Raw genomic sequence first — 15,824 nt, 5'->3', positions numbered from 1 at the left:
AGGAAGCTCGCCGGAGAAGAAGCGTGGGAGCCGGAGCGAGGTGCTAGCCGGGCTCTCCGTCCACACCACAAACTCAGGGAGCATGTACATCGAGGAAAAGTGTGGCCAAGGCGGGTGCACGATCATGGTGCGCCTCCCTTCGTCATGGGGGCTGCTCCGAAGCCGCTGGCCCTCGCCGCGGGAAGAGGTGCCATCGCGGGCGCCTAGAGCACTGCTGACTCTGGGGGGCGTGCGCCCACGCCCCCTGGATGCTGCTGGAGGGACCGCAGGGTGCTTGCGGGGACGGCCACGGCCCCTCGTGGGAGGAGGAGAGGCTGGCCCCTCCTTGGAGGCCTTTCCCTTCTCGGCCGCTGAGAACCTCTTAGGCGACGCCATGGAAGCAAGACAGAGAGGAGAGAAGCAAGCGGGAGCAAGACGAAGGAAAGATGGACGAAGGGCTCCACCCCTCCCTCACATTTATAGCCAAGGGAGGCCAACCGCTGGCCTCCACGACCTCGCGCCATCATGACCTTCTGCATGCCGCATCGACCAGTCAAGTCGAGCAGTTGCTGAGGCGGCATGGGGAAACAGAGTCGCCCATGTCCAATCAATCGCCATTTGTCATCAAGGCCGCAGGAGGTTAGGGACTGTGACGCCCCGCACTTCCCCTTTGGCTTCGCCTGGAAGCAAAGTCCGAGCGCGCCTTGGGCCTGGGGGCTACTGCCGGCGTCCTGGATATGGGGGTATCCAGCCCTGCCTGCCTGCGGCCCACCACGTGGCTCCATCGACGGCCTGGTACGGCCCGGCATCAACACCAACACCACCAGACCCTCGTGAGGGGCCAAGCCTCGCGAGGCGGACGACGCCAAGACCCCCGAAGGAGTTGGCCTCCTTAGAAGGGCTCCCGAGGGGCGGAGAGTTCTATGCAAGATATCTCACAAGGCTCAGCTGACGTGAGCCATTACGACCAAGGCCAGGCGGGCATCAGGCAGGCACAGAGCGCAGGTTTCCTCTTTGGTGCAAAGGAGGCAAGCATAGGCGCGGAGTCCCGAGGAATTAGCCAAAGGTTGCCCGCAACGAGACCAAGACCACCAGGACGGCAGGACGGAGGTCATCAACAAGCCGACCGCAGCGTCACGACCAAAGGCTTTTCGCAGGCGAAGACTACTTTTGTTAGGATAGACTGCACTACTTGTCCCCTTTCAGATCCCGCCGTTGTGGAATCCCTTCCCGCTCATATTTGGGAAGAGGACCGAGGCCACTATAAATAGGACTAGTACCACCATAGTGAGGGATCGAGTCGGACTGAAATCAGAACAAGTAGAGCACCACGCCATCTCAAGAACACCTTCTCCGGAGGCTTGTTCATCCACTTTAATTGTTCATCCATAGCCCTTCGAGGCAATCCACCACACCACACTGGATTAGGGTATTACACCACAACGGTGGCCCAAACCAGTGTAAATCTCTGTGTCTTTGTGTCTCTTTGAGCTTGACGCGTTAGGCTAGGGAGGATCGCGAGTAGGCAGGCTGGACAGGTTGAGATCTCTGCATGCACCCCAGAGTTCGAACCTCTCAAGGGTTGCCGGATCCCGAAATCCGACTGGGGAGGCTCCTCCATCACGGAGGGCACCATTCTGGAGCTGCGTAGTGCAGGCTACATCCCCACTTAGGTCAGCACCTGTGCATCAGACCCGAACCAGCAGGTGCCTGCTCCCAATCCTGGGGATCGGGTGAAAGACCGTGGATTTTGCTTGGGGGGTGAATAGGCACTTTTAAAATAATTACAGTTTAGGCTTGAACAAATGCGGAATAAACCTAGCGGTTAATTTGTCAAGCACAAAACCTACAACAACTAGGCTCACCTATGTGCACCAACAACTTATGCTAAGCAAGATAAACAACTATGTGATAGCAAGATATATAACATGAAACACTATGGCTATCACAAAGTAAAGTGCATAAGTAAAGGGCTTGGTTAAGAGACTATCGAGGCACGCGGAGACGACGATGTGTCCCAAAGTTCACACCCTTGAGAATGCTAATCTCCGTTTGGAGCGGTGTGAAGGCACAATGCTCCCCAAGAAGCCACTAGGGCCATCGTAATCTCCTCACGCTCTCGCACAATGCAAGATGTCGTGATTCCACTAAGGGACCCTTCAGGGCGGTCACCGAACCCATACAAATGGCAACCCTTGGGGCGGTCACCGGTACCCGTGAAATTGCTCGGGGCGATCTCCACAACCTAATTGGAGAAACCGACGCTTGCCCGGAGCTTTACACCACAATGATTGAGCTCCGAACACCACCAACCGTCTAGGGCGCCCAAGCACCCAAGAAGAGCAAGCTCAATGGTACCAAGCACCCAAGAGTAATAAGCTTCTCAACTTCTAACTTCCACGTATCACCATGGAGAACTCAAATCGATGCACCAAATGCAATGACAAGGGCACACAGAGTGCCCAAGTCCTTCTCTACCAAATACCGCAAAAGCAACTAATGCTAGGGAGGAAAATGAGAGGAAGAACCAGAAGGAGAACACCAAGAACTCCAAGATCTAGTTCCAAGGGGTTCCCCTCACATAGAGGAGAAAGTGATTGGTGGAAATGTGGATCTCTCTCTCTTTTCTCCCAAAAACTAGCAAGAATCCACGGAGGAATTGAGAGATAGCAAGTTCGAAGAAGGTAAAAAATGGGGGAAGAACACAAGCTCAAAGGATAAGGTTCATTGGGGAAGAAGACTCCTTTTATAGGTGGGGAAAAATCCAACCATTATGCTCATAGCCCGCACAGAGCGGTACTACCGCTCATGGGAGCTGTACTACTGCTAGGGTGGTGCAAGCCCTTTGAAAAACAACAGCGAGGAGGCAAAAGGCTAGTGGAACCGCCGGACTGGTACTACCGCTCGTCCTCACGGTACTACCGCTAGGGGTAGCGGTACTACCACTAAGGGTAGCGGTACTACTGCTTGCGAGCGGTACTAAAAAATACATCTGTGCCTACCAGCGCTGGACTTAATTCGAGGTTTTGGTCTGGTGCGGAAGTAGCCACGGTAGTACCGCTCTGGAGCGGTAGTAAAAAATCACATCGCCTCCATGTGGTAGTAGCCGCGGTAGTACCACTGCAGCCTTTTAAGGGCACCAAAACAGCCACAACTTCTGCAAACGGACTCCGAATTCAACAAAACCAAGTTTGTTGGAAAGCTAACGACATGGATAACACAATCTTGATAGAAATAACAATAAGAAGAAAATGAGAAAAGGCCCATAAGAAAATGGTGAGAACCATTCCTTGAATAAGACCGGTAAAACCTCCAACACTGAAAACACAATAGAAGAAGCATATGAAATCCGTTTTCGATGTACTAGAGCTTGTCACGAAGATAACCACAAGATCTAAAACTTCAAAAAGAGAAAATACAAATAAGAATCAAGAAATATGATGCAAGGATGCAAATGGTTTGAGCTCTCGACAAACGATACAATCAAGCTACTCACTTGAGAGTCCCCCCCCCCTTGATAGTACGGCTATCGATCCTATAACCCGGTCTTCGAACTATCAGCATGAGACTGGTAAAATAGAAAACCTATCAAGGGGAAACCTTTGCCTTGCACCAAGTTCACTTGAGCTAGATGATGACGATCTTGACTCCCTCAAGTTGGACCACCTTTCATGATTGTGTTGGCTCGATGAAGGCTAGTTGATTGCTCCTGCTCCCCCATACTCCACGATGGGTGAGTCACTCTTCGGCACACCTTCACAAGTACATTGTCACCACAATGGATGGCAAGCTACAAGCATGATTTCTTCGTGATGCTCCATTTGAACTTGCATAACATAACCTTGATTTGATGTCATCCTCCATGGGTTGTATGTGATCTTCCTCTTGACGCAAGCCCATGGAAGCAAATGTAACCCCACATAGAACTCTCACAAAGGCCATGGGTTAGTACACAAAGCGCAATGGACAATGGTTACCAAACCGTGAGATCACTTGATCCCACTCGGTGTATCTTCTATGCTTTGTGTGAAATCTTCTCTCTTCATAAAGATGATGTCTTGAAGATACACATGAATGTTCACACAATCTTCTTCTTCAAGACATGCTAGAAATTAGCTCAACACTCACTAGACTAATCTTTGGATAGATCCATGGATACCACCTTGGTCAACACATAAACTCCTTGAAACCAACAAATGGACTTCAATAAAAGCCTATGGACAAATCCTACGAATATAACTCAATGCAACTATTAGTCCATAGAGATTGTCATCAATTACCAAAATCAAACATGGGGGCATTGCATGTTCTTTCAATCTCCCCCATTTTTGTAATTGATGACAATCACTTTCAAGAGAGTTTATATAATGAATTAAGCATCAAAATGAAAAGCAACAACTAATAATGCATGGGCGAGATGCAAAAGCTTAGGAAGAAAACCAAAGTAAGAGGAAATAACTCTCTAAACTTCTCCATAAAACTCTCTGAAACTTCTCCCCCATTGGCATCGATTGCCAAAATGGGCGAAAAGCTCAGAAGGCAAATATAAAATTTGTTCCTCCATAAGTTGTGTATTTCTCAGAAGGAGTGGAATGCAATACACATATCTAATGATAAAACTTGGAGGAAGACAAACTATTTTGAGGATCCAAAGATTGCTAAAGGGTGATATGCCACAAAGACATACAAAAGAGAGAAACAAGCAATCAAGAGATACCAATTGAAACAAGCACTCAAAAGATACCCATTGAACCAACTAAACAAGAGATCCTAAAAGCCACACGAATAAAAGATATTATGATAAGAGCAAAGAAGTGTTCTATAGAAACTAGAGAAGCTCCCCATGATTTGTGCATTATTTAGTTTTATATTTGAGTACAACGAGCACAAAATAGGATGTCACTCCCCCAAAGTCAATAGAACCTCACGACAAGTGCAAGAGAGCAAAATAAGAAACTAAGCCTAGCACTTGCAACAAGCACAAGGTTGAGAGAGCAATGGAGTGTTCTAAAGACGCTAGTGAAGCTCCCCATGATTTGTGCACTACTTAGAATATTTGCATTAGGATACCAAGTGCACAAAATAGGATCATCACTCCCCCAAAATCAGTAGAAACTCACAACAAGTGCAAGTGGGATAAAAAAGAGACAAGGCATAGCTCTTGCAACAAGCACATGGTTGAGAAACATGTAAAAGAAGCAACTTACGAGTGGGCTTAACCAAAAAGATGTGTGTGAGACATGGCAAAGCACTTGATAAGACTCATATATGGATGATCATTAAGCATCAACATAGTCTTAAATAATGAGATACGAGGTGCAAGACATGTCCTTCCCACACACACAACATGCAAATGGGTTCACAAGCTTACTAAAAAGTAAATTAGGAACCAATGCTTGTGACAACCCATGGTGAAGATAGAAAAAGAAAGCCTCATCAAGACGAGGGATACCAATTAAGATGGCAAAGGCCTCGTCAAGACAAGCATGAGGAGAATGATCTTTACCACAAAAGAGTGCATCAAGATGCAACGATATAAGACCCGCACTCAAGATAAATCCTTTCACAAAACCACCAAGGAAGAAGGTGGACGTGAAAGAATAAGGATATCAACTAGAGATGTAACCTTTCTCAAGTGTATAAGATTCTAGGTAGATGAAAATCATGATGATACCAATCCACAAAGAAGGATGTACACACGAAATAGTTACAAAAAGGAAAGAACATGATATCCACAAGGAAGTCATAAATATACCAATAAGATATTTGCTTGAAAGCATAGCACATGGCTAGATATGGTCTTATTGTATATAAATAAACTCCTACCACACATCCATCAATGATATCACAACTAGCAACAAGAGATCATCGTTGGGATGCTTTGAGAAAGGAAATAAGTATCACAAGATATGAAATGAATATCATGCCAAGATGCAACCTACACAAGGTTGAATGCAAGAGAGGAATGCATGAATATATACTTGTTACCGACATAGAATTAGAAGGACGTAGAAGATACCAAAACTACAAAAAAAAGACACATCCGTGACATTTTGGGCCGAACGAAACTTTTTTCTGTCATACTTATGACACTTCTATGACGATAATTGTGACAAAACCCGGTATCATCATAGATGTGGTGGGCTCCTACTTCTATGACAAAAAATCATGACAGAAAATGGGCTTTTTGTCCTGGGCGGGCCAGAGACGCAGCTGCATGACATTCTTTGGGCCGTCCATGACGGAAAAAACCGTGGTAGAAGCGAGGGCGAGGAAAATTTCGGGGAGTTCCCGGTTACGGTGGGTGGTCGGGGGCCGAGCAATGCGCGTTTCTCTCGTACACATACGCGCGTGTGTGCGAGGTGTTGGGCTCTAACTGAACCCGAGCGAGGTGTCACCTAACTGAACCCGAATGATTGCACTGCAGACTACGCGTTACTGAACCCGAGCGATCGAGCGATTCCTTCGCTACTGCTGCTAACTAAAGCCGATCGATGCTGCCTCTGGATGAACAGTGAACAGTGAGCATCGCGCGGGGGGGGGGGGGTTGGATGAACGGTGAGCGGTAGGAGTGGATGAACAGGACCCGTGGCATTGCCTTTGGATGAACAGGACCCCGGTCGGTCGAGCCGGTTGGGGCTGGATGAACAGGACCCCGTGGAGGATTGGATGAACAGGATGTTGGAAATATGCCCTAGAGGCAATAATAAATTGATTATTATTATATTTCCTTGTTCATGATAATCGTTTATTATCCATGCTAGAATTGTATTGATAGGAAACTCAGATACATGTGTGGATACATAGACAACACCATGTCCCTAGTAAGCCTCTAGTTGACTAGCTCGTTGATCAATAGATGGTTACAGTTTCCTGACCATGGACATTGGATGTCGTTGATAACGGGATCACATCATTAGGAGAATGATGTGATGGACAAGACCCAATCCTAAGCCTAGCACAAGATCATGTAGTTCGTATGCTAAAGCTTTTCTAATGTCAAGTATCATTTCCTTAGACCATGAGATTGTGCAACTCCCGGATACCGTAGGAGTGCTTTGGGTGTGCCAAACGTCACAACGTAACTGGGTGGCTATAAAGGTACACTACGGGTATCTCTGAAAGTGTCTGTTGGGTTGGCACGAATCGAGATTGGGATTTGTCACTCCGTGTAAACGGAGAGGTATCTCTGGGCCCACTCGGTAGGACATCATCATAATGTGCACAATGTGACCAAGGGGTTGATCACGGGATGATGTGTTATGGAACGAGTAAAGAGACTTGCCGGTAACGAGATTGAACAAGGTATCGGTATACCGACGATCGAATCTCGGGCAAGTACCATACCGCTAGACAAAGGGAATTGTATACGGGATCGATTGAGTCCTTGACATCGTGGTTCATCCGATGAGATCATCGTGGAACATGTGGGAACCAACATGGGTATCCAGATCCCGCTGTTGGTTATTGACCGGAGAACATCTCGGTCATGTCTGCATGTCTCCCGAACCCGTAGGGTCTACACACTTAAGGTTCGATGACGCTAGGGTTATAAAGGAAGTTTGTATGTGGTTACCGAATGTTGTTCGGAGTCCCAGATGAGATCCCGGACGTCACGAGGAGTTCCGGAATGGTCCGGAGGTAAAGATTTATATATAGGAAGTCCTGTTTCGACCATCGGGACAAGTTTCGGGGTCATCGGTATTGTACCGGGACCACCGGAAGGGTCCCGGGGGCCCACCGGGTGGGGCCACCTGCCCCAGGGGGCCACATGGGCTGTAGGGGGTGCGCCTTGGCCTACATGGGCCAAGGGCACCAGCCCCTAGAGGCCCATGCGCCAAGATATAGGAAAAAGGGGAGAGTCCTAAAGGGGGAAGGCACCTCCGAGGTGCCTTGGGGAGGATGGACTCCTCCCCCCCTCTTGGCCGCACCCCTTTCTTGGAGTAAGGGGCAAGGCTGCACCTCCCCCTCTCCCTTGCCCCTATATATAGTGGAGGGGAGGGAGGGCATCCATACCTGAGCCCTTGGCGCCTCCCTCCCTCCCGTGGCACCTCCTCCTCTCCCGTAGGTGCTTGGCGAAGCCCTGCAGGATTGCCACGCTCCTCCATCACCACCACGCCGTTGTGCTGCTGCTGGATGGAGTCTTCCTCAACCTCTCCCTCTCTCCTTGCTGGATCAAGGCGTGGGAGACATCGTCGAGCTGTACGTGTGTTGAACGCGGAGGTGCCGTCCGTTCGGCACTTGATCATCGGTGATCTGAATCACGACGAGTACGACTCCATCAACCCCGTTCACTTGAACGCTTCCGCTTAGCGATCTACAAGAGTATGTAGATGCACTATCCTTCTACTCGTAGCTGGTTTCTCCATAGATAGATCTTGGTGACGCGTAGGAAAATTTTGAATTTCTGCTACGTTCCCCAACAGTGGTATCAGAGCTAGGTCTATTGCGTAGATTCTTTGCACGAGTAGAACACAAAGTAGTTGTGGGCGTTGATGTTGTTCAATATGCTTACCGTTACTAGTCCAATCTTGTTTCGACGGTATTTTGGGATGAAGCGGCCCGGACCGACCTTACACGTACTCTTACGTGAGACAGGTTCCACCGATTGACATGCACTTGGTGCATAAGGTGGCTAGCGGGTGCCAGTCTCTCCCACTTTAGTCGGAACGGATTCGATGAAAAGGGTCCTTATGAAGGGTAAATAGAAATTGGCATATCACGTTGTGGTCTTGCGTAGGTAAGAAACGTTCTTGCTAGAAACCCATAGCAGCCACGTAAAACATGCAAACAACAATTAGAGGACGTCTAACTTGTTTTTGCAGGGTATGCTATGTGATGTGATATGGCCAAAAAGGATGTGATGAATGATATATGTGATGTATGAGATTGATCATGTTCTTGTAATAGGAATCACGACTTGCATGTCGATGAGTATGACAACCGGCAGGAGCCATAGGAGTTGTCTTTATTTATTTGTGACCTGCGTGTCAACTTAAACGTCATGTAATTACTTTACTTTATTGCTAACCGTTAGCCATAGTAGTAGAAGTAATAGTTGGCGAGGCAACTTCATGAAGACACGATGATGGAGATCATGATGATGGAGATCATGATGTCATGCCGGTGACGATGATGATCATGGAGCCCCGAAGATGGAGATCAAAAGGAGCAAAGTGATGATGGCCATATCATGTCACTATTTGATTGCATGTGATGTTTATCATGTTTATACATCTTATTTGCTTAGAACGACGGTAGTAAATAAGATGATCCCTTACAACAATTTCAAGAAGTGTTCTCCCCTAACTGTGCACCGTTGCGACAGTTTGCTGTTTCAAAACATCACGTGATGATCGGGTGTTTTATTCAGACGTTCAAATACAACGGGTGTTGACGAGCCTAGCATGTACAGACATGGCCTCGGAACACACGCGAAACACTTAGGGTTAACTTGACGAGCCTAGCATGTACAGACATGGCCTCGGAACACGGAGACCGAAAGGTCGAACATGAGTCGTATAGAAGATACGATCAACATGAAGATGTTCATCGATGATGACTAGTCCGTCTCACGTGATGATCAGACACGGCCTAGTTTGACTCGGATCATGTAATCACTTAGATGACTAGAGGGATGTCTATCTGAGTGGGAGTTCATAAGATGAACTTAATTATCCTGAACATAGTCAAAAGGTTTTTGCAAATTATGTCGTAGCTCACGCTATAGTTCTACTGTTTAGATATGTTCCTAGAGAAAAATTAGTTGAAAGTTGATAGTAGCAATTATGCGGACTAGGTCCGTAAACTGAGGATTGTCCTCATTGCTTCATAGAAGGCTTATGTCCTTAATGCACCGCTCAGTGTGCTGAACCTCGAACGTTGTCTGTGGTTGTTGCGAACATCTGACATACACGTTTTGATAACTACGTGATAGTTCAGTTAAACGGTTTAGAGTTGAGGCACCAAAGACATTTTTGAAACATCGCGAAACATATGAGATGTTTTGAGGGCTGAAATTGGGATTTCAGGCTCGTGCCCATGTCAAGAGGTATAAGACCTCCGATGACTTTCTTAACCTGCAAACTAAGGAGAAAAGCTCAATTGTTGAGCTTGTGCTCAGATTGTCTGAGTACAACAATCATTTGAATCGAGTGGGAGTTGATCTTCCAGATAAGACAGTGATGGTTCTCCAAAGTCATTGCCACCAAGCTGCTAGAGCTTCGTGATGAACTATAACATATCAAGGATAGAGATGATGATCCTTGAGGTATTCGCGTTGTTTGACATCGTGAAAGTAGAAATCAAGAAGGAGCATCAATTGTTGATGGTTGATGAAACCACTAGTTTCAAGAAGGGCAAGGGAAAGAAGGGATACTTCATGAAATGGCAAATCAGCTGCTGCACCAATGAAGAAACCCGAGGTTGAACCCAAACCCGAGACTATGTGCTTCTGTAATAAGGGGAACAACCACTGGAGCAGGATTACCCTAGATACTTGGTAGATGAGAAGGCTGGCAAGGTCGATAGAAGTATATTGGATATACATTATGTTAATGTGTACTTTACTAGTACTCCTAGTAGCACCAGGGTATTAGATACCGGTTCGGTTGCTAAGTGTTAGTAACTCAAAATAAAAGCTACGGAATAAAACAGAGACTAGCTAAAGGTGAGCTGACGATATGTGTTCGAAGTATTTCCAATGTTGATATGATCAAGCATCGCACGCTCCCTCTACCATCAAGATTAGTATTAAACCTGAATGGTTTATTGAATCTCGGTCGTAGTGATACACATTTTCATGCCAAAAGATATAAGATAGTAATGATAGTACCACTTACTTGTGGCACTGCCATGTAAGTCATAATGGTATAAAACGCATGAAGAAGCTCCATGTTGATGGATCTTTGGACTCACTCGTTTTTGAAAAGTTTGAGACATGCGAACCATGTCTATTGGTGTATATGCATGAAGAAACTCCATGCAAATGGACCGTTTGGACTCAATTGATTTTGAATCACTTGAGATATGCAAATCATACCACATAGGCAAGATGACTGAAAAGCCTCGGTTTTCAATAAGATGGAACAAGATAGCAACTTGTTGGAAGTAACACATTTTGATGTGTGTAGTCCAATGAGTGCTGAGGCAGGCAGTGAATATCGTTATGTACTTACTTCACAGATGATTCGAGTAGATGTTGAGAATATTTACTTGATGAAACACAAGTCTGAATTATTGAATGGTTCAAATAATTTCAGAGTGAAGTAGAAGATCATTATGACAAGAGGATAAAATGTCTATGATATGATCATAGAGATGAATATCTGAGTTACGAGTTTTGGCACACAATTAAGACATTGTGGAAATTGTTTCGCAATTAATACCGCCTGGAACACCATAATGTGATGGTGTGTCCGAACATCATAGTTGCACCCTATTGGATATGGTGCGTACCATGATGTCTCTTATCGAATTACCACTATCGTTCATGGGTTAGGCATTAGAGACAACCACATTCACTTTAAATAGGGCACCACGTAATTCCGTTGAGATGACACCGTATGAATTATGGTTTAGAGAAACCTAAGTTGTCGTTTCTTAAAGGTTTGGGGCTGCGACGCTTATGTGAAAAAGTTTCAGGTTGATAAGCTCGAACCCAAAGCGGATAAAATGCATCTTCATAGGACACCCAAACAGTTGGGTATACCTCCTAATTCAGATCCGAAAGCAATATGGATTGCTTCTTGAATCGGGTCCTTTCTCGAGAAAAGTTTGTCTCGGAAAGTTGAGTGGGAGGATGGTGGAGACTTGATGAGGTTATTGAACCTTCACTTCAACTAGTGTGTAGCAGGGCACAGGAAGTTGTTCCTATGGCACCTACACCAATTGAAGTAGAAGCTTATGATAGTGATCATGAAACTTTGAATCAAGTCACTGCCGTACCTCGTAGGGTGACAAGGATACGTACTACTTCAGAGTGGTACAGTAATCCTGTCTTGAAGGTCATGTTGCTAGACAACAATGAACCTACGAGCTATGGAGAAGCGATGGTGGGCCCAAATTCCGACAAATGGTTAGAAGCCATAAAGTCCGAGATAGGATCCATGTATCAGAACAAAGCATGGACTTTGGTGGACTTGCCCGATGATCGGCAAGCCATTGAGATAAATGGATCTTTAAGAAGAAGACGGACGTGGACGGTAATGTCACCGTCCATGAAGCTCGACTTGTGGCGAAGAATTTTTCACAAGTTCAAGGAGTTGACTACGATGAGATTTTCTCATCCGTAGCGATGCTTAAAAGTCCGTCGGAATCATGTTAGCATTGGCTGCATTTATGAAATCTGGCAGATGGATGTCAAGACAAGTTTCCTTACCAGTTTTTGTAAGGAAAGGTTGTATGTGATACAATCAGAAAAGTTTTGTCAATCCTAAGGATGCTAAAAGGTATGCTAGCTCCAGCGATCCTTCTAAGGACTGGAGTAAGCATCTCGGAGTTGGAATGTACACTTTGATGAGATGATCAAAGGTTTTGGGTTTGTACAAAGTTTATGAGAAACTTGTATTTCCAAAGAAGTGAGTGGGAGCACTATAGAATTTCTGATGAGTATATGTTGTTGACATATTGTTGATCAGAAATGACGTAGAATTTCTGGAAAGCATATAGGGTTATTTTGAAAGTGTTTTTCAATGGAAAGCCTGGATTAAGCTACTTGAACATTGAGCATCAAGATCTATAAGGATAGATCAAAATGCTTAATAATACTTTCAAATGAGCACATACCTTGACATGATCTTGAAGGTGTTCAAGATGGATCAGTCAAAGAAGGAGTTCTTGCCTGAGTTGTAAGGTATGAAGTTAAGACTTAAAGCTCGACCATGGCAGAATAGAGAGAAAGGACTAAGGTCGTCCCCTATGCATAAGACGTAGGCTCTACAGTATGCTATGCTGTGTACCGCACCTGAAGTGTGCCTTGCCATGAGTCAGTCAAGGGGTACAAGAGTGATCCAAGAATGGATCACGGGACAACGGTCAAAGTTATCCTTAGTAACTAGTGGACTAAGGAATTTTCTCAATTATGGAGGTGGTAAAAGAGTTCGTCGTAAAGGGTTACGTCGATGCAAGCTTAACACCTATCCGGATAGCTCTGAGTAGAGATACCGGATACGTATAATGGAGCAACAATTTAGAATAGCTCCAAGTAGAACAGTTATTTGGAATAGCTCCAAATAGAACGTGGTAGCTGCATCTAGGAGATGACATAGAGATTTGTAAAGCACACACGGATCTGAACGGTTCAGACCCGTTGACTATAACCTCTCTCACAAGCATAACATGATCAAATCCAGAACTCATCGAGTGTTAATCACATGGTAAATGTGAACTAGATTATTGACTCTAGTAAACTCTTTGGGTGTTAGTCACATGGGGATGTGACCTTGAGTGTTAATCACATATCGATGTGAACTAGATTATTGACTCTAGTGCAAGTGGGAGACTGTTGGAAATATGCCCTAGAGGCAATAATAAATTGATTATTATTATATTTCCTTGTTCATGATAATCGTTTATTATCCATGCTAGAATTGTATTGATAGGAAACTCAGATACATGTGTGGATACATAGACAACACCATGTCCCTAGTAAGCCTCTAGTTGACTAGCTCGTTGATCAATAGATGGTTACAGTTTCCTGACCATGGACATTGGATGTCGTTGATAACGGGATCACATCATTAGGAGAATGATGTGATGGACAAGACCCAATCCTAAGCCTAGCACAAGATCATGTAGTTCGTATGCTAAAGCTTTTCTAATGTCAAGTATCATTTCCTTAGACCATGAGATTGTGCAACTCCCGGATACCGTAGGAGTGCTTTGGGTGTGCCAAACGTCACAACGTAACTGGGTGGCTATAAAGGTACACTACGGGTATCTCTGAAAGTGTCTGTTGGGTTGGCACGAATCGAGATTGGGATTTGTCACTCCGTGTAAACGGAGAGGTATCTCTGGGCCCACTCGGTAGGACATCATCATAATGTGCACAATGTGACCAAGGGGTTGATCACGGGATGATGTGTTACGGAACGAGTAAAGAGACTTGCCGGTAACGAGATTGAACAAGGTATCGGTATACCGACGATCGAATCTCGGGCAAGTACCATACCGCTAGACAAAGGGAGTTGTATACGGGATCGATTGAGTCCTTGACATCGTGGTTCATCCGATGAGATCACCGTGGAACATGTGGGAACAAACATGGGTATCCAGATCCCGCTGTTGGTTATTGACCGGAGAACATCTCGGTCATGTCCGCATGTCTCCCGAACCCGTAGGGTCTACACACTTAAGGTTCGATGACGCTAGGGTTATAAAGGAAGTTTGTATGTGGTTACCGAATGTTGTTCGGAGTCCCGGATGAGATCCCGGACGTCACGAGGAGTTCCGGAATGGTCCGGAGGTAAAGATTTATATATAGGAAGTCCTGTTTCGGCCATCGGGACAAGTTTCGGGGTCATCGGTATTGTACCGGGACCACCGGAAGGGTCCCGGGGGCCCACCGGGTGGGGCCACCTGCCCCGGGGGGCCACATGGGCTGTAGGGGGTGCGCCTTGGCCTACATGGGCCAAGGGCACCAGCCCCTAGAGGCCCATGCGCCAAGATATAGGAAAAAGGGGAGAGTCCTAAAGGGGGAAGGCACCTCCGAGGTGCCTTGGGGAGGATGGACTCCTCCCCCCCTCTTGGCCGCACCCCTTTCTTGGAGTAAGGGGCAAGGCTGCGCCTCCCCCCTCTCCCTTGCCCCTATATATAGTGGAGGGGAGGGAGGGCATCCATACCTGAGCCCTTGGCGCCTCCCTCCCTCCCGTGGCACCTCCTCCTCTCCCGTAGGTGCTTGGCGAAGCCCTGCAGGATTGCCACGCTCCTCCATCACCACCACGCCGTTGTGCTGCTGCTGGATGGAGTCTTCCTCAACCTCTCCCTCTCTCCTTGCTGGATCAAGGCGTGGGAGACATCGTCGAGCTGTACGTGTGTTGAACGCGGAGGTGCCGTCCGTTCGGCACTTGATCATCGGTGATCTGAATCACGACGAGTACGACTCCATCAACCCCGTTCACTTGAACGCTTCCGCTTAGCGATCTACAAGGGTATGTAGATGCACTATCCTTCTACTCGTAGCTGGTTTCTCCATAGATAGATCTTGGTGACGCGTAGGAAAATTTTGAATTTCTGCTACGTTCCCCAACACAGACGACCCCGTGGAGGGCTGGATGAACAGTAGACGGTGGAGGGGTGGATGAACAGTAGCCCCGTGGAGGGGTGGTTGAACAGGAGCCCGTGGAGAGGGGTGGTTAAACAGTAGTCGGTGGAGTAGCGCACGGTGGAGGCTGGATGAACAGGAGCCCGTGGATGAACAGTCGCAGGTGGAGGCTGGAGGAGGTCGACGGTGGATGAACAGTAGCACGTGGAGGCTGGAGGAGGTCGTCGGTGGAGATGAACAGTATCCCGTGGAGTCCTGTTTTGCAGTACGCCCCACCCCTCCCGATGAATAGGACCCCCGTTTCGACCGTAGCGCTCCAACACAAGTCTGTTTCGTCCATTTTGCGGTACGCCACACCCCTCCCGATCAACAGGACCCCCGTTTCGACCGTAGGACGTCCGTTTCCTCCATTTTGCGGTACGCCAGACCCCTCCCGATGAACAGGGTCCTGTTTCGAACGTGGCCGGTCGAACACAAGGACGTTTCCTCCGTTCTGCGGTACGCTAGGCCTCGTTTCCATCGCCTGTTCCGTACAAGCCCTCCCGATGAACACGACGACACATTCCGTTCCGACCCAGCCGGT

Source organism: Triticum aestivum, chromosome 4B (genome assembly GCF_018294505.1).
Source record: "Triticum aestivum cultivar Chinese Spring chromosome 4B, IWGSC CS RefSeq v2.1, whole genome shotgun sequence".
Taxonomy (NCBI): Eukaryota; Viridiplantae; Streptophyta; class Magnoliopsida; order Poales; family Poaceae; genus Triticum; species Triticum aestivum.
The sequence above is the reverse complement of the archived record's forward strand: the minus strand, read 5'-3'. Positions refer to the sequence as shown.